Below are 6,442 nucleotides of genomic sequence, written 5' to 3'. Positions count from 1 at the left end.
TAAGTGATTGCCATGTTTTGATTTATGAAATCATATTAGCATTAAGGTTATTAACTTACTTTTTTTCAATTGGGGAAAAGTAGTTTTACCCGAAGCATTCTACTTGATACATTCTACTCGAAGCATTCTTTATTTTCATTTTCTTTAAGAAAGCAAAGCAACATCCCTTGTTCTCTTATTTTGGAACTGAGACAGGTTCTTCTCTTCATTTACATTTTTCACTTGTTTCATATTATCTTGTCTGTTACAGAGCATGACGACAGTTATGCATATGTACAATAACAGTAGCATGGTGCTGCCAGATTTCTTAGACCCCTGCAATGATCAAGAGCTGATGAAAGCACTTGAACCTTTTATGAAAACGGATTCCTCCATAACTTACGCTTCCTTATCTTCTCCAAACTTCTTCTCAATTTATGACCAAAAGCCTCTAAATCTAGCCAGTTCCATCAAACTCAACCAACTCACCCCATCTCAAACATTCCACATTCAAGCCCAAATCCAGGTTACACACGCCTAGTTTCTTAGCCCAAAGCTCGTTCCCATGAAGTAAGTGGGTGGTCGTGTTCTTTCCAAGCCCACAAAGCTTTACCGTGGGGTGAGGCAGAGGCACTAAGGCAAGTGGGTGGCGGAGATCAGACTCCCCAAGAATCGCACTCGTCTTTGGCTTGGTACATTCGAAACCACTGAAGAAGCTTTGGCATACGACAACGCAACGTTTAAGCTTAGAGGAGAAAACGCAAGGCTCAACTTTTCCCCCAATTGAAAAAAAAGCAAGTTAAGAACCCTAATGTTAATCTGATTTCATAAACCAAAACATGGCAATCACTTACTCTGATTTCTAAAAAGAAAAGCAATGTGGCAGAGAATAAAAAGGGAAGTTGGCATCAGACGTGGGCTCGTCGTTTGCCACATCAAACAAAAGTTAACGTCGTCCAATTTTAAGGACTAATTGGAAGAGTTTCAAAACTAAGAGGACTAAAATGAACAAACCTTTCGAACACGGACTAAACCCAAAATTGCTTGATCGTTAAGGGACTAAAAACATATTTAACCATTTTTTTTTCTTTGGATAATGAGTTCTATGATCTGTTATGAGGTCTAAAATAGTGAACCTCTTTTTTAAATAAATGCACAAGGAAACTTTCATAAATCCCTTTTCTTTTTATAATTGAAATATGTATATATTATTATTAGTAATTTTTTTCACACATTTATATTTTAATAACGTTTTAAATTTTATAACACGAAGATAATTTACTAAACAATAGTTAAATCAAATTAAGACTAGAGGAATGTCATTTTAATATTGTGTTAGTGTTGGCTTACTTCCGATATTAGAATAAATCTTAACTAATAAACGCTACCGTTTTAATTAGGAATGGCAAGGGGTGTTGAGTATAGAGTTATTCATTCTCTTGGACAATCATCTCCACATGACTCTTGATGATATTGGTGACATTGATCTATCTCTAGCGCGAAGAATGTGGATGGTTGAATTTGACTTTTGGTTAATACCATGTGTTATGGTATGCGGGACTTAGGTTCCACATTGGGCACCAAATTTTCTTGTCAAAAATTTGTTGGAACAATCGGTACCGATTTTGCGTAGCGGAAATAATAAAACACAGAGTATGATACAGATTGTTAAAAACAAAGAACTTATTCGGTAAATTTAAAATTTGGTTCCTTTAATTTTCTCTTAAACGTTTTATCAAACTGTTGATGTTCAGAAAATGTAAAGAGTGTAAAGAGTAGAAAAAATCACACAATAGATTTTTATCCTAGTTCGAATCAAAAGATTATACGTCCAATTGTTAATCACTATAAAGAGTGATTAATGATTTCACTAAAAATAGTTTTACAAATTACAAAATGAAAAATGAGATAAGAGTGATAAAACCTTCATTCGACAAACGAACCGGAAGTAAGCAGCGAACACTTTCCTTCGATAAACAAATCGGAACAGTGCAACAGAAAATCTTCCTTCGACAAACCAACCGGAAGAAAACAACTTTGCCAACTTGAAGAGAACCGCTCCGACCTTGGACACAGAAAGCGCGAGCTTCTCCTATTCACAAGACTTGACAAAAGCAATGAACTAACACTTAGAGAACTTCCTCAGATCACACTGTATTCTCAAGTGACTTAGATCCCTTTTCACTCTCAGAGAACTTCCCTTAGGCACAAAGCTCTAATACTCTCAAAATGAAAAGTTTCTTTCTAAGAGTTGTGAAGACCTTTATTTATAAGCCTAGGTTCGTGCAAGGTCAGAAACTGAAAAGACATCTTCCAACTGCCAGTGATAATCGATTATCATAAGTGATAATCGATTATTTGTGTCCGTTATGGGGTTTCCAAAAAGGTGATAATCGATTATCTTGGGGAATAATAAATTATTTGTGCAACTTGGGCAATACTGACTCAGACTAGAATAATTGATTATCCTCAACAATGATCGATTATTTGCGCGAGCAACTCTTTTCCAAACAGGTTCATGACAATTGATTATCACACCCAATGATTGATTATCTGCGCAAAGACTCTCTAAACAGGAAAACTTCTAAGTGTTCTTACATCAACAAAGTAATTCCTATACAATTAATTCTACAAAATGATTTTAAAATAAGTACAAGAAAAAAGTTCTCTTCATCTTGTAGCATCATCAAAACCATAATATCTTCAAGACACCAATGCTCTTCATTAGTAACAATCTTCCCCTTTTTGATGATGATAAAAAATCTCTTTATTAAAAGCATTTTTAATTTCCTGCATATATTTTAGACTTACAAACATATAAACATGTTAGTAATAACTGTACTAATTGGAATTTTTCTCCCCATTTTTTATCATAAGCAAAAAGTAAAAATAAATACTCCTCATCAAATGTTGCTCCCCTCAACAAAAGAATAAATGTAATTCAAATATTACAAAATTGTTGAGTACTAGATGTCATTCAAATATTATAAGGAGAAAAGAGTAATTGATTTAGAGCAAAGATAAAGAACAAGATATCAAACAAACTCATATATCTCCCCCTTAAATAGGTACTATTTATCACAAGAATTATGACATAAGATGTTAATCAAAAATAGATTTCCCCTTTTTTTTATCATAATCAGAAAAACATCTAATCTTTATGCTCCCCCTAAAAGTAATATTCCCCTTAAAACCAAGAACAAATTCCTTAAAAAAAATTTAATTTTTTTTACGTTATAACTTAAGATATTATCACTTTAAATAATCGATTATTTGCGAGCCAAATCTGTACGTTAGAGTGAAAATGACCTTGATAATCGATGATCATCCCTAGGTAATCGATTATTTACGTTAATTTCTGAAAAATGCAAACTTAGGCCAAGTTTTCAACCTAAGCCACATCTAGCATTTATAAATTATTTTTAAAGCTCTTAAAAGTTACCAAGATACCATAGAGCTTTCTTTTTCCTTTTGAGAATTCAACCTGCAAAACAAAACAATAGAGTTTTGGTCCCATAATCTCATTTGGGTCCTTTGTGGTTAGAGACAAATTACTTTATAACAGGAATCCAAACATATTTTCCATTAGGAACATCAAAATGTTTTATTCTACTTTTATTTGAAGTGTTCCACTTTTTCATGCAGTAGAAACATGTGACAACATTTGAATTTCTATAACAGACAGTTCCTTTTCAACCCATACCCACAGGTTCTTTTAATTTGGTTCTTTTAAAAAAACTTTTGTTTTTATAAACCTTTTTAACAGGTATAGACATTTCAACATTATTATTTCTAGTTGCAACTTCAAGATTTTCAAGAATATCAATATCAAGCATATGACTCTTACATGAAAGACATTCAACAGGATGTTCAACATTTGAAGACTTTTTCATTTCCAAGTTGCAAATTTTATTTCTCAAACTTACTTCCTCATCTAATGCCTTCTCATATTTAATTTGCAATTCTTTAAATTCCTTTTTCAAATTTTTATGAGTAGCATTCAATTTTTCAGATTCATCAAGTAATTCAAGAAAAACTTTTTGCAAATCAAATTCACTAGTTTCAGAATTAGAACAACTTACTTAGCTTGCAGTATCATCAGTATTTACCATCAAACACAAGTTTGCTTTTTCATCAGAATCACTAGAGTTACTTGAGTCATTATCAACCCAAGTAATGTGGACCTTCTTTTTGTGAATTTTCTTGATAATTGGACAAACGGGTTTTACATGGCCTTTTTCACCACATCCATGGCATTATAGCTTGATGAGGAGCCTTGATTGTCCTTCTTTTTCTTCAAGAATTTGCTTCTAGATGATTCACCATTGACCATCAAGCATAAATTTTCTTACTCATTGGAATCGCTTGAGCTTGAGGAGTTTGATGTAGAGCATGAATCAAAAAATGTCAACTTATCCACATTTATGACTTTATCTTGGTGACTCTTAAAAATTCCCACATTTCCTAAGCAGTTTCATAAACAGAAACTTTGAAAACATCATCAAGGGTTAGTGCAGATAAAATTATATTTCTAGCCCTAACATCATATTATGCCATTCTGTTTTCATCCATAGTCCACTGTAAAAATGGTTTTTCTACCTGCATAATATTTACAAAAATAGAGGGAACAATTGGACCATTCAAAACAACTTCCCAAATACCCCTGTCAATAGACTCAAAAAATATTTGCATTCTTATTTTTCAAAAAGCATAATTATTCTCTGTAAACAAAGGAGGTCTATGAATAGGAGCACCCTCAACAAAAACTTAGTTATGACCGTCCATTTTTGAAAAATTTGAAAAACTATCAAATCAAGCTCTGATACCAATTGTTGGAACAATCGTTACCGATTTTGCGCAACGAAAATAATAAAACACAAAGTACAATACGGATTGTTAAAAGCAAAGAGTTTGTTCGATCAATTTAAATTTTGGTTCCTTTAATTTTCTCTTAAACGTTTTATCAAACAGATGTGCAGAAAATGTAAAAAATGTATAGAATAGAAAAAATCACACAGTAGATTTTTATCTTGGTTCGAATCAAAAGATTCTACGTCCAGTTATTGATCACTATAAAGAGTGATTAACGATTTCACTAAAAACAGTTTTACAGATTACAAAATGAAGAATGAGATAAGAGTGATAAAACCTTCATTCGACAAATGAGCGAGAAGGAAACTTCCTTCGACAAACGAACCGGAAGTAAGCAGCGAGCACTTTCCTTCGACAGATGAACCAGAACAATGTAGCAGAAAACCTTCTTTCGACAAACGAACCGGAAGAAAACAACTTTGCCAACTTGAGAGAACCACTCTGACCTTTGACACATAAAGTGTGAGCTTCTCCTATTCACAAGACTTGACAAAAGCAATGAACTACCACTTAGAGAACTTCCTCAGATCACACTGTATTCTCAAGTGACTTAGATCCCTTTTCACTCTCAGATAGCTTCCCTTAGGCACAGAGATCTAATACTCTCAAAATGAAAAGTTTCTTTCTAAGAGCTGTGAAGACCTCTATTTTTAAGCCTAGGTTTGTGTAGGGTCAGAAACTGAAAACACATCTTCCAACTGCCAGTGATAATCAATTATCATAAGTGATAATCGATTATTTGTGTCCGTTATGGGGTTTTCAAAAAAGTGATAATCGATTATCTTGGGGAATAATAGATTATTTGTTGAACTTGGGCAATACTGACTCAGACTAGAATAATCGATTATCCTTAGCAATGATCGATTATTTGCACGAGCAACTCTTTTCCACACAGGTTCATGATAATCGATTATCACACCCAATAATTGATTATCTGCGCAAAGACTCTCTGAACAGGAAAACTTCTAAGTGTTCTTACATCAACAAAGTAATTCCTATACAATTAATTCTAAAAATTCTTTTAAAATAAATACAATAAAAGTCTTCAAGTTCTTCATCTTATACATCATCAAAACAATAATATCTTCAAGACACCAATGCTCCTCATTGGTAACAAAATTGACGAGGAGCCGTCCCGATGAAGTTGACACTTCTTACATGTCAAGTTGTTTTATCCACTTGCATAAGATTTTATTATATTTAAGTGAGTAAAAGAGTATAGGTTTGTATAATAATAATTATTAGTATAGAGTGTATAAAAATGAGTTAGTACTTTCTCAACACTATGTGGTATATAAGGTTATTGAGTCCAAAGATATCAAGTAAAGATATTAAGAGATGACAGATAATGACATATGAATATATTATTGAAGAATTCGTCCATATATCTCGATGTTTGTTCTAGAGGAGTTGGATACTCCATATAAGTTGGTTTTGGATCCCGAGATTTAGACCGAGTATGTACACATGATATTATCAAATATACAATGTTAAAATAATAAATATTTTATTTTATCCAATATTATGAAAAAATAATAATTATATAAATAGCAAATTAAATTGTGAAATAAAAATTAGATAAAAGTTAAAT

At 32.5% G+C, this 6,442-nt stretch overlaps 1 pseudogene; it reads left to right on the top strand.

The window, feature by feature from the left end:
* Nucleotides 1-253: 253 nt before the first annotated feature.
* Nucleotides 254-766, top strand: LOC124836670 (ethylene-responsive transcription factor ERF057-like; annotated as a pseudogene).
* Nucleotides 767-6,442: the final 5,676 nt, after the last annotated feature.

Source organism: Vigna umbellata, chromosome 6 (genome assembly GCF_029865625.1).
Source record: "Vigna umbellata cultivar VRB3 chromosome 6, Vumbellata_1.0, whole genome shotgun sequence".
Taxonomy (NCBI): domain Eukaryota; kingdom Viridiplantae; phylum Streptophyta; class Magnoliopsida; order Fabales; family Fabaceae; genus Vigna; species Vigna umbellata.
The sequence above is the reverse complement of the archived record's forward strand: the minus strand, read 5'-3'. Positions and strand labels throughout refer to the sequence as shown.